The 17,630-nt window shown below is 38.0% G+C and overlaps 1 protein-coding gene across 1 annotated transcript in view; it reads left to right on the top strand.

Annotated features, from left to right (window-relative positions):
- LOC126373271 (acyl-CoA:lysophosphatidylglycerol acyltransferase 1) overlaps window positions 1–17,630 on the top strand; it is a 351,324-nt gene that overhangs the window by 139,176 nt on the left and 194,518 nt on the right. The window lies entirely within an intron of this gene.

The following is a 17,630-nucleotide window of genomic DNA, read 5'->3' as shown; positions in this document are numbered from 1 at the left end:
TGCCCTCCGAAGCACGGAATCATCTTACTTTTTCGGACAATCAGGTGATTCAAGCCTGAAAAGTCCTTACCAAACAAAGGACAGTCTCACAAAGTGATTTCGACAATGTCCCCATCGGGAATCGAACCCGGACCTCCAGATCGTGAGCCTAACGCTCTAACCACTAGACCACGGAGGCTGTAATATCTATTATTATGTCAAAAACCCTCGTCTTTGCAGAGTGGCGAGCTAATCGATAATGTCGCGACCTGAGTAAACTAAATCAGTCTCCACCCCATCCCCTCCACCACGGGCTATTCCCGGTTCGACTGGACCTATAAAATTGAGATTGAGAGATCTAACTACCTCTTCTAAGCGTTAGGCTCACGGTCCGTAAGTCCCTAGTGGGCCCAAATCCCTGTGGGGACGTGACAAAAATCACTTCTGATCCCTAAAAACTATCAACTTCTTAGCTTGAAGTATAAAAGGCGAAAACTTACGTAAAAAAACATGAATTACCTTAAGGGGTTCTCTTCGACATGATGCGTTACATAACATAAGCTCACGACGGCCTCCGTGGTCCAGTGGTTGAGCGTTCGGCTCACGATCAGGAGGTCCCGGGTTCGAATCCGGGTGGGGACATATCACAAAAATGGCTTTGTGATCCGTAGTTTGGTTAGGACATTACAGACTAGTCACCCGATTGTCCGAAAAAAAGTAAAAGTTTCGCCTTTTATACTTCAAGCTAAGAATTGATAGTTTTTTCGTGTTGTCTTGATCTAATCTACTTACTGATAATATTCCTACTCCCATCGTTCTCGATTATTGCCATCGCATTGAACTTTATTGTTCAAAACATGTAACATTTACATTGGTGTTTCAATCAAATCTTAGGACAGGTGTCCATTTTCCATTCACAAGCATTGAACGAATGGGGTGCTCAAATAGTGACGGCTCGTTTGGGTATTGATTTCAGTTTCTAAATCGAGACTGTGGTTATGGGAACTATTGCTAGGTATGTTAACCAGTGTACTACATTAGAGGGGAAAGTAACACATATACATAATATACCTGGAATCTGGTAGAGGGCAGCAGTAACTACCTAGTACGGCTTTGAAATAGACTACTCTGGGCGCCATCCCACTCGCGTTACCCAGAGTACTGCGTGGCAGAAGGCAAGAGGGAAACCATTGCCCTATTTTTGCCTAAAAAGTAGCATGAAGAGGAATGCTACACCCACAAGAGCGTGGCTTTTAAATTAGTGATGATATATACATAAATTCACGCCCGTAATCCCTAATGGTGTGGGTAGAGACACATATTATTAAAGGCAATTCACAGCCACTGTTGATACGAAGTCAAAATAAAGAAAAAAAAAATATAAGTAAAAAGAAACTCAACTATGTATAAAGTGCGTGAATCTCTAAAAGTGACTATATTATAAGTGGTGTTTTAGTGATCAGTGATCACTTATTACATAGTCACGCTTGTAGTCCATAATGGGGTGGGTAGAGTAGAGTCATAAGTAATCAGAAGACGTATGGTGGCAGGAAGGTGATAAGCCCCATCGCCCATATTATATCGGTCCATAATGTATCGTAACATAAGTTCAGGCTATATCCCATTGAGGATAGTCTTAGGTACAACCATCGCAAGATGAACTAAGCACCCACACCTAACCTAGCTTCCTGTTATACCAACGTCTACTAACTATGACTGTGTATGACGTAAATTACTTGAAATATTTTTTACGATTGTGAATGCGAAAATATATCTACCCCGTGATAACAGGTCTATCTATTTCCACGACAACAACTTCATTCTTTAAGTAACCGATTCTTCAGGAAGATAAATTGTAAATTCTTTACTTGGGGAGAAAAAGAAAAAATATATACAATTTAGTGTAAATGAAAACGGACCTTCGGCATTTCTGTTAGCTTTGCGACAATGCAGAGGCGATGTGTTTACCTTGGCCTCGACCAAAACTTATTTACATTCATGAAAGTTTTGAATAGAATAGAAGACAGACCCCAATTTTGTACGGCTCAAAGTGAGAGTTCTCAACCAAATTGGTTACTTTGCGGTTTTGGGGTACAATTTTGAGAGTCTTTAATTACTTAGGCACCCCGCGTTTTGATGTTTAATTTATACATTATTCAGTCGAAAATTCGGTGTGTCGAGTCAACATTGTCAAGTTAGACTGGAAACTTTGCTTCTTGTTAATTACTGAAAGACTAATTCGATATCGAATTCGATAGTTATAGAAGAGTATGACCAATTTCCTTTGTCGAAATTGGGATTTTCTAAAATTATTTATTGAAGAAAGTTTACGTTTGACTACAATCGCGTCTGACGGCAACTAGTTATGTGGCTTTTTCTGCTAGAAAAATCGTGAGCTTATGTTATTCCATGATGTTCCATACTCCTTCATGTGAGTGGAAGTACTGATAATTCTCAGAAATGTTTGCATCCATTAGCCGACTGTTTAACAAGCTCTTCAGTAGTAGGTACCAATACCATTTATAAGAAATCCATATCTCATGAAATTGATATATTCCCAAAACCCTTATAGATGTTGATGCATTAGACATACAATCACTTTTCTTTGATTTCCTGTTGAGGTAAACAGAGTCCACGGAGCCACGGAATGTCACTTAGGTACATCCAGAGTCACCACTTTTGTTTCTTCCGCTCCCATCAAACTCTTCATACTTGAAGGTTTAGAGTACTATTGCCTGGCCTATCTTTACAACATCCGTAGGTAATTTGTTCGCGATATACAAGTCTAGACCTTCCTCTTCCCACTCTACTTCTTCATTCTCTTTCTCATACTTCATACTCTCTTCTGCTTCTTCTGTACCTTGTGTTGTTTGTGCTCATTAAAGTATACTTATTTTATCTGTTCCAATTATTTTCTTTTATTCTTTTGACATGTCCTAAACACAGGTATACCTTTCTCAATTCAAATATTGATGAAGTCTTAAAAGAATATCATCCACATACTATGTATGGGTCGTTCGTTACTATCACTTGTTTTCTTATTTTCTACTATTTGCTACCAAATAAAGCGCTTGAGTCAGTATTTGTCAATACATCAAACACGTATTTTCCTGTAGATAAGTACTTAATGTTATTAAGAGCATTACACACAAAACAGCCGATAGGCAGCTTATAGGAAAAAGCCTCTCTGAGAACTTATTTTCCGTCAAGATATAAAAGTACCTGAAAATTAATTGTATTGTCGTAAGGACACACGAAATATCTTATTACTCTTGTCATGATAATATTTTATGAGCACCATTTACTTTCCAACTATAAAACTTCTGCTGATTTACTTCAATATTTTTTCTGAAAATATTTTAAAGGCTATAAAGGTAAACCTGCGAGCATGCGTGAGTCTCGAGTTATGGGGGCCACCCCATTGTCATTAACCAGGCACTAAATTTGAAAGCCATGTGATATCAATTATCTATGATCCAAACATGGAAGTGACTAATACTAATAATAACTAAAACGAATATTTCCAACTCAAAGGACCTTATTATCTGTATTTGTAGACGTTCTCTTCCAACGTCCAGTATAAGTTTGATTTACTTTGTCGACCCTCGCATCAATTTTACCTAGCCACATTGAATTATTTATATCGCTCCGGACGTCGCTCCAATTTACCAATGCACTATGTTACTGTGAGTGCCTTGCTGAAAATTCCCTCGCTAAAAGCAGGATATTGTATAAGAAGTGTGGACGTTCCTATCAAAATGTTGGCCCTTGCAAGAGACTGTTTTGTAATGGTGTCTGGGGCTATTTGAATCTATTTAGTTTTAAGTCGGGTCTTTGTTACGCGAAGCGACGTTGGCTGTTTTAGGAAACTTCTGTGAATAGTTTGGATAACAAGTTGTCGTTTGCAGCATAGTAAAAACTAGCACTTACGTTGTATGTTTTTTGCACATTTCAGGTTTGAGTGTTAACTTTTTTAATAGCTTATTTATCTAGTGTACTTAATCTCGTTGCTGGGGAATGGTCTCCCCTTGATCCTTCCACTCTTCTCGACTTTTATTCTCTTTTTCTTTTGTTTTTTCTTTTATTTCGTAATGCACACTTAGTAAGTACTAATAATATACGTACGTTCCAAGGTAACTTATTGGTGTTGATATCTGTTGTGTCGATTTCTTTGCTATTATATCTACTCTCTTTAACAACCATTTTTTTGATGATTTTAAATTTCCTGTTCGAACATTTTCTAGTCTTAAAACAACATTTTAAGTATTTTCTTCAAGCTCCAATCGTAAAAATATCACTCATGAATAAAAAAGCCACCTGACGCCCTATTTACAGTCGCTGTCCAAGTAATATGACAGCTAATGACACTTTATCTTTTCATTTCTTTCTTGTTCCTACCCCCTTTCTGACAGTCCCGTGCCTCCGATTAATGGAATACCTGTGTTATTATAAAACGATTACGTTTGCTTTATCATTCTCATAACTGCTAGTGATCATAATGTCGTTTGTTCATTCTTTATTATGTGAACTACGTCGGCAACCACAGTTATATTTTAATGTTTAATAATGCCAACGGCCTCTTCATATCGATTTATTTCATTAGGATTCACTTCTTTGGTAAAACCTTATGGGTTATTTGAATTTTGAATCATGTATTATGATATGTGTGTTCGTTTCCATTTTTAAATAAAATTATTGTATAAAAGAACAACTTTAAAATTAGAATTTTTGGAGGGTGTGATTATAATCTTTGATGGGAGTACACACATTCTAATTTCAAACTATAATAAATCTGTTGACTTAAAGCAACATTCGACCTCTATTAATTATTTCTAACTCTCAACTGACTATTGAATTTAGTAACGAAGTTTCTTAAGCCTTACGTCAATTACGAAAGTTTCCGACTTTACTCTAGTGTTAGTGGTAGTAACTATAATACCTCTATAATGATTACAGGCAGGAAATTCGGTGGAATATTTAACGGTAATAATCAACTCTACATTATGGACTGCCGTCAAGTTTAAGTACATATGAAAACTTTGCGATATACAGGCTGTTAGTGACATCGTATCGAAAACTTTGAGAGATGGTTCTGAGATGGAGACCATGATTCTGATTCTAGAATTTTCCGTCGCAAAAGTATTGAACTGAAAATAATAAAAAGAAATACACTAAAACATCATGCAATTGGAAATAGAACCCTCGACCTCTCACCATCTACTACACCTACAGTCAACACACATCAAGAGCCGAACATATTGTGTATGCATGTACATTATTTCTACCATAGGTTACTTAGGTTATTCATAGGTTCTTCAAACGCTTGTACAATATCCTCTAACACACAACGCTCAGAGGTTTCTCTTGGGACCCATATTTCTAACTGACCAGAGAACCCGACTCCGGACTTTTATATCTTCGTGTCTATTACATACTTTTACACAGTTGCAATAAACACTTATATACTTATACGAGAGGGACTAGCTATCGTATTATAACAGCTTATTCAAGTTCAGAAAAAATACACTATTCGAGCTGCCATTTTGGAAACGATTTAAAACTTTTATAGCAAATAATTTACTGTATTGAATACCTTCGTAGGGAAAAGAGGCAAATATTGAGAGTTATTGAGGACAGAAGTGGCAAGATAATAAGATACGACGAATTTATTAAAAACATCATAGAAAGGAAGTTATAAGGAAAGAGAGGCAGGGGAAGACGAAGAAGAGCTTACATGGATCAGATTAAAGTGAAGGTGAAAGTCGTGTCTTATAAAAAAGTGACAGAATTGGCCTTTGATAGACAAGAATGGAGAATGATACACCGACAAGAGCGTGGCTCTTAAATTAGTAATGATGAATACCTTCGTACACTATTTTAAAATAATTCTCAATAAACGGTACAAATAATGTCATAAATTGTTGCTATTGTACATATATTATGTACTAAAATCTAAAAATAATTGACGGGGGCCCTGCCGTGCCCCCCGATCAAGAGAACACGCAAGTGACCGTTTACTAATCCACGCGACTGACCCCAAGATGGATTTATGTACCCCGAAGTAAAATTACTTTGGCAGGAACTGCGATAACACTATCTTCGGGGAGGTCACACATAAAGGGTCAAAAGCAAAAAGGATCTGGGTACAAACATACCCAAAAGATGTATCTTGGGATTCCAAAGCTGCCTCCAAATAATAAAACGGGGTAGTTTTTCCCGTCCATATAACTAAGTAAAGAGAATCTGCTACATCTGTTTATTTGAAAGATACAACCTTATATTCTTATCCAGGAAAGGTTGGAGGTTTAGGAGACTTTTGGTAGGGATCTTTTCGTCCGAATGTTTACAGTGCAAGAAACATGGAAAGGAAAAAATCTACTATAAAAAATGCTACAGTAAAAACACTCGAGTTATAAAAGAGGTGTCTTCGGCGACTCAATAATAACCCTGACACCAGATTTACTGAGATCGGTATTCCACTTCACAACCGACACGTTAGAAGTTAAAAAAATAATAAAAATTTAAACGCAAATATTCCATATTTTTATATAACATAACACCCGTATTCCCAAAGGACTAAGCAGAGGTGTATAGTAGGTATATAAACCTACTACTCGCCAGTTATGTTTAAATCCTATGTAAATCCGGTTACTACTTACTGATTTAAGTAAGTAATCGTTACATGAGCCATGTCAGGGCCTTTGGTGGCTCAATAATAACCCTGACACCAGGGTTGATGAGGTTGGTAATTCACCTCACAACCCACACGATTGAAGAAGTAGTTTAGAACTCGAGCCGGGAATCAAACTTGTGACGGTACGACGCAAGTGACGCGTTCTCCGAACAAGGCTATTAAGGATTTTTGCAACTATTATTGTTTCGGTTGACTTACACAATAGAAAGATTTTTGTGTGTCACAGCGAAAACATTTTCCTTTATACAATACTCTATATCGTCTTTAGGAAACCACTCACGTTATACTAGTCATCAACATTACCAAATAAGCAGCTGTCATCCACAATCAAACTATCAGGGCCTAAGACAACATGGGAGAACAAATTGAATACATTCAGTGGCCTGTAGTGTACAGCATGAATTATTTAAGTGCGGTGGCGTCAGGTCGCATTGCTAATGTCTCATTCATTCTCAATATGACTCACCTCCTCTGGCTTGGTGGAAGTTATATGCAGTAGCGGTGATTGTATATTGAAAGTTCATTTTCGTTGTTGTTTAGTAGGAAAGAAACTTTTTTTAGGACACCTCGTTGTAGATTTACATTACAAATAATGTACCTAAGTTTAAAAACTAAAACCTCTCTACGGAAAAATCGCACTCCAAAACGCACACTTTCGTGAGCGGTCATGTTTCGGCGCCATAAGTGAGTATGGACAGCACACATTGGCTATATACATTGGTTTTTAGGCATTGCGAAATTTTGAGGACAACGACAACAGACGGACTAAGGCTGTTACGAAATGGTGGCCATGGGATGGTATGCGATATCGAGGCACACCTCCAGCCCGATGGCCGGACATTGTGAGGTACGCCGGAAAGCAATGGATGAGATTGGCTCAGGACCGGAAAGGATGGCGTGAAAGAGAGGAGGCCTATACCCAGCACTGGGGATATAGTCTGAGTAGATAGATAGATTGTACTTAGGTTTGTTGGCCGGTGTACTATAAATTATTCATTCTCTTTTTCTCTCTATTTCTTCATGACTTGCACCACATCCAGCAGATGGTTACTCATATTCTCGTCACTGTTGAATGTTTATGTTCGCTGTGAATTTTTGTTGACTGCTCTTCTAATGTGATGACCACTGTGTCGATTAGCAGAACTCTGTTTTTAATATGATAAGTGTCTGTTGTTATTTGTTATGCCTCTCAATGATGGTGTTATGCACACAAATGTTATGCAAATCTTGGATCGGTTGCTACGCATAACTGTTTGCCTGAGTTGCAATGTTCTCTATTTCTTTTCTTCTATTCTGTGGGTTATCAACCTAATCAACCCTGGTGTCAGGGTTATTATTGAGCCGCCAAAGGCTCCTGACATGACTCCTGTAATGACTACGTACTTACGTCAGTAAGTAGTAATCAGGACCAATGGCTTAACGTGCCTTCTGAAGCTCGGATCTTATTTTCGGACGATCGGTGTATTATTAAAAATAATAATAAAAAAAATATATATACAACAATATGGCGAGTTGCGGTAATATCAGTTGTTTTTATTCTAATTTTTTTTCTTAAATAGGTACGTACCTACAGCCACGCCACGCCACGCCGCCAAAACATCACTATTCGGAAGAATTTCAGCGACATATGTACCTATTTTCATGTTTTATACTTTTTAGCGTGGTTTTTCCGTAGTCGGGTTTTAGTTTTAAACTATATTGAAATATAATCACTAATTGTGCCTACTGAACTAGACGTCTGATGTTCTGTTTAATATTACGTACCTCATTCACATGTATTTTCTGTTTATACTTCGTCTTGAAGATGGGAATGGGTTTTAGACATGATATTTTATGAGCACTTGAAGACGACTCGTTGAAGTAAACGATCGAGTATCTAGTGAAAACGTTTTAGTGCTACTTGAATTTACTTCTACGTTTATAGTAGTCCATGAACTATAGTCATAAAACTTATAGATGACTCATATACGAGTATTTAACCTTAAGTCTCAAGCTGGAAATAGTTTTACGAAAAGTGGAAAAGAAATAAATGAAATCTTAGAACGGCCTCCGTGGTCCAGTGGTTGAGCGTTCTGCTCGTGATCCGGAGGTCCCGGGTTCGAATCCGGGACAAATCACTTTGTGATCCCTAGTTTGGTTAGGACATTGCAGGCTGATCACCTGCTTGTCCAGAAGAAAGATGATCCGTACTTCGGCAGGCACGTTAAGCCGTTGGTTCCGGTTACTACTTACTGATGTAAGTACGTAGTCGTTACTTGAGTCACGTCAGGGGCCTTTGGCGGCTGAATAATAACCCTAAAACCAAGGTTGATGAGATTGGTCGTCCACCTCACAACCTACACGTTAGAAGAAGACGTGGTATTATTCTTTATTGTTTAATCTAAGGTTAGGCGTTGCATTTGATAGCATTAAGGCATGCATGTTGCATTGCGACCTTCTCGCTAACCTTCAACCATGCTGGTATGCGGTACAGAAGCATGCAAGGTTTATCGCTGTTGGAACTTTTACGATCCAACTCCGTTAATGTTTGAACAGCTTACATACATTATAAGCTGGTGATGCCTTTAGAGACATGCGCGGTTTAGAAGTCTTTTGAAGACAAAATTTCATACATACCAAACGTTTCGCCCTTGATCCCTAATTGGGGAGGCAGAGCCACAAGTGATTAGAAGACCTTCAACAGAACCCTGATTTCTTTCAACTCATTTCAATCCGGGTAATCATTGAGACCACATTTGTTAAAAGGATTGAAACTAGTCCGTCTATTGTTAAAAAAAAACACACATTAAAAAGGCCCTTACATGGTTAAGGAGGACATGCAAAAAAGTTACAGTTACTTTTTATTAAACGTCAAAACACGAAATTACTATGGATTTTTTATGTAAAAGCACACTGACTTCATAGAAAAACGTAATAAAATGTCGGACTTATTATTACGTTTTTTTTTCATTAAAATTTATAAATAAGTTCAAGAAAAAAGAATATGTTTTTCGTTAGTATTAGATCTGACATAACTTTTTAATCAGAATTTTATAATTTATCTTGAATCTAGTACACACATACATAGCTTAATTAATAAATACGGCCCTTTGTGAGTGAAGCTTAAGGAGCTTAATGTGGCGCTGTATTCTCCTAATCCAGCAGAAAACTAAAAAAAAACATAAACAGCCTATACAAGGCCCACTGCTAGGCCTTAATCAACCGGAGGGGGTGTGAATATTTATAGAAGAACATGACATTTACAAACAAGCCTAAATCGAGTTCAAGTTCAGTCTGTAAATAGTTTCTTTTGGCGTAACTAGTAACCTCCATATAAATTAACGACCTTTAGGCACGAAATAGGGGCACCAGCCCTTAACAACTTAACGGCAACGCTGTTGTACATTATTTGAGGTTTAGGCTGTTATTATCACAATTAAAACACAGATGAATGTAAAAACAAGCGGCTATGAAAGATGGTAGTCAGATATGTTTGCCCTTAGAAAATTATAGATCTACCTATTCCACTCCAATTTCATCAGTCATCCCGTGATCATGGCACTTGCAACAATGTAGACATATCGGGAGTCGCATATAACTTAACACGTTCAATGCCTCGCGGCCCACAGGTGAACCAAGAGAGAATACTGGTCAGTTTTGCATATCATTCGATTCAAGAATATTACTACAAAAAATACAAAAGTTCGGGATGTTATGTTCGCTTAAATATTAATCTCTTATTTTTAATTATCCCCATAAAAGGGATTTTAACCCCGCATTATCCAACCTTCAATCAGTTGGCAAACGTTCCTTTGAAAGTATAATCACCATCCTTTAAAATTTAAATTCTCGCAGGCCATTGAAATTTTGAGACTATTGATTTGATGATGAGTTTAGGGTTACAAAAGGTACGAGTATGATAAGTAATACTTTCAGAAGTACTACCACAGGAGTACAGGGTGTCTTTTTAAAAATGACATTTTGTTGTGTTTTTGTTAACAAAACCTCGCAATAAAAAAGGTCGTTTCAATCCCGAAAAAAAAACGTCAACTTTTACCCGGAGTGAAATGAATTGAAATAAATCGAAGTTTTGAAGAAAATCATTTCAGAAACTGATTTCACTATAAGGCTACGATTTATCCAAATGGATATTCATATAACAATGAAGCGTCCATCAGTTTGCTGAAATACACGGAAAATGGTGATCGTTAGGATTTTGACCAGTAATTTAACAACATTAGATTAGTTTATCAGTTTGTGCACTCACATATAACATAACTAACGCATTACTATATTTCCGATTAGAGTAGTCAGTCAACTCGACTTCAGTCGGTCGCAGGTTCCAATCCAGCTCAGGCCTAAACTAATGATTGTCGACTTTGTTTTCGAATTCATGTTTGGATTATAAATTATCATTACGTGCTCAGCGGTGCAGGAAAACATCGTGAGGAAACCCATATTCCTGAGATACGCAATTTCGGAGGTATGTGACCTAACCAGTCAGACAGGCAGTCGCTTCTGTAAAAACCGGACCTGTCAAATCTTCAGGTTAGGTAAGCGGACCCTGCGAAAAACGGGATAATGTTAGGGAGATGATAATGATAAGTAGTCAGTCAACTAAGTACCCACTTCTCACATAGTGAGCCTGGTGTTAAAAATTGCACTTAAGATAAATTGGTGCAAGACCAACTATCGGGCGAGAGCCCTTAGCGCCCCATTTTTCCGGCCATGTAGTCAATACCATCTGAGGGAAACCTGCACTAAGTCACGACGAAGAAAAAAGATAAACTGAAAGAATAAAATAAGTAAAAAGAGAAAAGGAGAGAGTGAGTGATTGTGAAATGTAAAGGGGCTGCAACTGGACTTTTGGTGTTGCCCTGCGCATCCCAATAGATAACGGGCTCGATTTCATATACCTACTGTTTGTACATACGTATAGGTACTTATGTGTACCAGCCAGTATAGCGCAGGATTCAAATTTGAACATTTTGATGACGTAATCCAAGAACAAATAACGACGAAAACAGTAAGGACTAAACTCAGTCTGATTTGATATTCCATTTGCTTCTCCAGGAGAAACACTAACTGTCTAGGGACTCCTCTGCTAGTAGATTTTGCAAACTCTATGGTCGAATTCTATACCTTTACGGTCGTTATCTAAAACCGTGTCTTATTAACACATTTGATATTTAGTCAGGTTTTGTCCCCATTCGACAAAAAAGTTAAGGCGACATGGTTCTAAAGCATTTTTTAAAGCGGATGTCTATGGCCTGTATCATTTTTTTTGCCAGTATTATAATTGGGAAAGTGATTCTGTCAATTACCTTTTCACGCCTTAACCTCTGGAGCGATTTGGATGAAAATGTGCATATAATTATTATGACTCTAATGGTTTCTGACTTGTCCAAGGTGTGTTCTTTTTGGATCTTAATAAGTTTTAAATTAAAAATAATGATTCTTTCATTTACAACATTATCCTTAACCTTTATATATAATTATTATTATCATTGTACCAATATATCATCTGGTATTGTCTAGTATATTTTTCTTTTATATACGAGTACGTCATATAATATAAGAAAATCAGAATACATTCTGATTCAAATTTTGAAATAAAGTAGATGGGTATATTTTGGAGCATCTAAATATATGACTTATCTATGACAAAACTTCAAACAGCCACATTATACACAATTACACCCTATCTGGGTGCCTTTAATGTTACATTTGAGATTCGAATATGAGCATTACGTACATAACAAGACTTCTTCTTCGGCCTCCGTGGTCCAGTGGTTGAGCGTTGGGCTCATGATTCGGAGGTCCCGGAGTCGAATCCCGGTGGACAGATATCACAAAAAATCACTTTGTGATCCCTAATTTGGTTAGGGCATTACAGGCAGATCAGCTAATTGTCCATAAAGTAAGATGATCCGTGCTTCTGAAGGCAAGTTAAGCCGTTGGTCCCGGTTACTACTTACTGATGTAAGTAAGTAGTCGTTACATGAGCCATGTCAGGGGCCCTTGGCGGCTCAATAATAACCCTGACATCAGGGTTGAGGTTGGTGATTCACCTTACAACCCACCAAATACCTTCTCTATTAAGAAAAACTCCCTTTTTCCAATTGATAGCTTTTCTTTTTCGTAACTCGTCCTTCAGATATCAACCCAAACATATTACCGACCACATACGTCCACAGTTCGAAGCAGACACACACATCACAACCGGACATAAGGGGTCGCCACATCCCTTTGAGCGTAGGTGGAGCATATATCTCGACCCCTTATGAAGACAGTCGCAGGGTATCTGTGAGGTCGGTAAAAGTTATAATGACCCTCGTAGGCACCGTTTGCGGCAGTTATGTGTTATATGGGATACAATGGCCTCCGTGGTCCAGTGGTTGAGCGTTGGGCTCACGATCCGGACGCTCTGGATTCGAATCCCGGTGGGGACATATCACAAAAATCACTTTGTGATCCCTTGTTTGATTAGGATATTACAAGCTGATCATCTGATTGTCCGAAAGTAATATGATCCGTGCTTCGCAAGGCACGTTAAGGCGTTGGTCCCGATTACTACTTACTGATGTAAGTATGTAGTCGTTACATGAGCCATGTCAGGGGCCTTTGGCGAGTCAGTAATAATCCTGACACCAGGGTTGATGAGGTTGCTATTCCAGTTCACAACCCACACGAAAGGAAGAGAAGAATCAATTTGCTGCCAGTTTTTGTATTAAACTCTAAAGATGAATTGACGTGAAGTTATCAGTACAAGAATTTGAATTTAGAACTACGTACTTCATGTTGTTCTAAAGACGGACATTTTGAGAAAACAGAAGCAATGTACAAACGTTAATTGCATTCTCATACATAAGATAGTTATGTAAATTCAGAAAAGAAATATGAGTCTCTTTTATGTAGAATTTCTTTCGTGCAGTCTTTCCGTCTGAGGTCTCGTAAACATCGTAACGTTTGCAATAAAGGGGCGTGTGTCTGCTTCAGGGATCTCCTTTGGTAATTACTCGCCTCTCCGCGACTCCAGGATTCATGTATATGTAGCCAGCGGATGTGGTATTGTGCATTTCATATAGCTGCTTTTTTGCTGCTGATTTGCAATCGTTTATGAGAAAAACTGAGATTTTTCACATGAGTTATAATTATTGTAAGTTCGACTCAGATTAGACGACGAGATGCCCTGAGCCGAGGTTCGCGCACAACTGGGCACCCTCAGGCCTGTTGTCTTAAACGTTGCGGGCGAAAGCCCTCAGCGGTCCCCATTTGCCTGACCAACTTAATGCTATATGCGAATCTACAACAAGTCACGCCAAAAAAGCACGATAGAGTAATTGACTTTTCAAAAATAAATTATTTATAAAATGCTAACATAGAACTAGAAAGCAGTCTAAGATGACCGAACAATCAATGAAGTTTTTATTTTAGACTTAACTGTAAATTATAATTATGTTTTTAACAATGAGCACGACGATTTGACTGCTATGACGTCACTGCGCCAGTAAATCCATACAAATATTTCGTAAAAATCTCTCATTCGCCTCAAGTGGCCTATTGACGGCCTTAATCTGCAACCTGTTATTCGGTCACAATGTGTCGTGCTGCATCATAATATCAATTTATGTTCTTAATACCAAAGTCAACAAATTATCTTTTAATTTCTTCTGCCTACCCTCATAAGGATAACGATACTGAATAGTACTTGTCTGTTAGTCATTATTTTTCACAGAACAAATGACAAATTATACGCCACGAAAAGGCGTAGGAGGAGCTCAACAAAATATGAAAACTGTCATCTTTCTCAATGTTTTATGAGCCGTCCTTACCGACTTCAAAAGCGATTCATAACTCCACGGTTCCTGTCCTTTGCTCTGCGAATATTACAAGTTAATAACGGCATTTAATGAAGAGTTTTCTTTTCCATCCTCGTCTCGTTCCCTGTTTGCGTTCAGTGTTGCCAGCCTGAGGCAGTGTTGCTAGAGTCGGTTGTTTGCCTTTGCTTGAACGCAAAAAAGCTTAAATCGTTTCAGCAATTTGCCTTGTTGTAAGTTGAGCATGTTAGGCGGAATATGAGTTTGGTTTACGGTAAGGGATGTTTTTTGGATTTTAGTGCGTGTATATTTAAGCCGTTAATGCAGTTGTGTATTTTATCTTTCTTTAATGGATAACCGTAGTATCCAAGATCGGAGTTTCTTGGACAGCTTTGTAGTTAACTAGCTGTTATCCGAGACTTAGTTCGCGTGAAACTCTAGTATTAAAATTAAGGAGTTTTACACAATCTTTGCCACCTCTTTGGGTATAACCCCCTAGGGGTTGAATTACGCAGAATGCCGTCTTATTAAGCACTTACGTTCCTAAAAGGAAACCTCATGCAAGATTTGATAGTGCTAGCACGTGTAATTTCTGATATTTCGAGATGAGTGTATCAGTCAGTGAGTGATTGAGCCGGAATAAGGGAAGATAGTGGAGCTCAATAAAGCCGAAGCTTCGTTGGAAGAAAAAATATCCAACATTTTTTTTTATATGATCGAAATATTTATTTGCCCCACTCAAGATGATTCTGATTTAAAATTATTTATTTGTGAGAATGCGCCGTATAGTACAAAAGAGAAAATCATCAAAATCGGACCTGTCCCAGGCAAGTTAGAAGTTAAACCCTTCACTGACTCCACTAATAGATATACGGCGCATTCCCACAAATAAATAAAGCTTATCGATGCAAATATAAAAAAGTAATTCTTTAGCAGTCCGATATTCTTGCGAAACGACGGCCATTTTTGCGCACAAACAAAATTGCGAATTCATGAAAATGTTAATATAATTTTTATGGGGGCTTTCTTACTGATAGAGGAGAAGGTTATTTATTTAGGCAGATCAAGGGGGGTGTAAAAAGGGGGGTATTAACCAGATAGACTGTAATTTGAATCTTAATTCTTAGCCATTTCTTATTTTAAGTGGAAAAAAATGCATTGGGCTTTTTGTGATGTTAATGTTGCTTTTATGCAGCACTTTATTGAAATTTAAATGGACGAGTGCCGTCTGAGATTTGAGGCTGTTTAATGTATGGTAATGGAGAATTTTCGCTTTATTTAGATGATGCTTACTAAAATAGGGGCTCGTCTATTTCGTTTGTCATTGAAATAATCACTTTTTTGGAAATTACGTAGCTAGAATTATATTGCGTGGTTTCCTTTCGATGCTTGAAAATGGAATCGCAGCACGGGCAAACCTAATGACTATCGATTTGTTTTCAAATTCATGTTTGGATCATAAATCTGGTTTTGATCATGGCTGATTTTGATAAACAAACCTTAATTTTAATTTCGTTTTACCGTTTTAAAAATAGTGTTGTCCCTTACTTACGTTAAGTGCAAAAAAGAGAAAGTTGTATCTGCCAGAATCGATACTATAAGGCCGCCTAATGCACTTTTCCATTACTCTTTTATTTTCCGTAACTCTTTCTATTGAAAACTTTTAGTTCAACATGTTAAGAACCACTTTTCTTCGTAACGTAACATGCGCTCACGACTATATCGCAATTGGGTTAGTCAGAGGTACACCATCGCAAGACACCTCACCGAGCTTTCTGTTGACGTATGTGATAGGTAGTTAGCCGTATCGCCGTCTATAATGGTCGAGCCAACTGTGTTAGTGAAAATTGCACTTATGATAAATTAATAACTCATTCGAATCGGCGCTCCCCGTATTAGAAGTAAGCCGGTCTACAGAACCACAGTAACTTTTCCTCCTAAACCAATACCCGTATTTTTCCGATCCGATAAAACTTCGAAGACGAATTTCTTGGGTCATATCAAAGACGCACTATCTTCGAGTAAGAAAATAGAAAATCTCTTGAAATCATCTCTTTGGTACATGTCACGTTCCGCAAACACGGGCGAATCGCTTCTAAACGCGTTCAACAAATAAATATTTCAGAGAACTTTATATTTACGCGACGTTTGCTAAACAAACAAACCTCTGGAGAGTCCGCCACTCTAATCGTTTTACTGTACCGTAGAGTAAAAATTTCAGTAGTTACAAGAGAACTGCGGTGCTGATGTTTTTCCGTTTTGCGGTCGGACATAGCAACAGTTTGACGCGCACATCAATGCCAACCAAGTTGCATACGAATATGACAATTGACAGTTATAAAAAATATTAGCATAGTTACTGTGCTGAAACGCTACACGAAATGCTTAAAACATTGTTTATGAATTTGTATATTTATTAAGATTGGCAACATTATGTGTTTCTGATTAATCGCGTCATAACTCCAGTTGTCACTATGTTTTTTTGTGTTTCACTACTTATGAGACACCCTGTATTGTGGACAAGCCATTGATAACAAATAGAAGAAAGAAAAAAAAAAACAAAAGAAGAATTGTATTTGTTTCGATTTTAACATACTTTTCTTGCTTCCTCCACATTCGTCACTCATTTCAAACACGCCGATTCAGAGTCGTTCATACTAAACCTATACTAAGAACATGGCTTCCCCTGCCAGGTCTCCTTTGCCTTATATACCACTTTAGTAATCCTATTATATTTCATCCGCTTTACGTTTACAAAGTTATCCATCTTAGGACTTTGTATCAACAGTGGCTGCAAGTTGTCTTTGATTACTTGTGGCTCTGCCCACCCCATTTGGGATTACGGGCGTGAGTTTATGTATGTATGTATGTACGTTTACAAAGTCTTATGTCATTTCCTTCTCAATCTCAGTCACTATATTATCTTTTACATCACTTATCTCTCTCTCATCACACTGTTTCTTACTTTATTTCTTACTTACTACTTTTACTTCCTGCGCTGCCCGCATCCAGCGGCTTCCCGCGACCTTCACCAGATCGTCGGTCCACCTTGTAGCGGACCTACCCACTGAGCGTCGTCCGACACGTGGTTGCCATTCTAGAACCTTTCCAGCAGGACCGATTGTCGTGGAGATCCTTGGGAGGCCTATGCCCAACAG

Source organism: Pectinophora gossypiella, chromosome 15, assembly GCF_024362695.1.
Source record: "Pectinophora gossypiella chromosome 15, ilPecGoss1.1, whole genome shotgun sequence".
Classification (NCBI taxonomy): domain Eukaryota; kingdom Metazoa; phylum Arthropoda; class Insecta; order Lepidoptera; family Gelechiidae; genus Pectinophora; species Pectinophora gossypiella.
The sequence above is the reverse complement of the archived record's forward strand: the minus strand, read 5'-3'. Positions and strand labels throughout refer to the sequence as shown.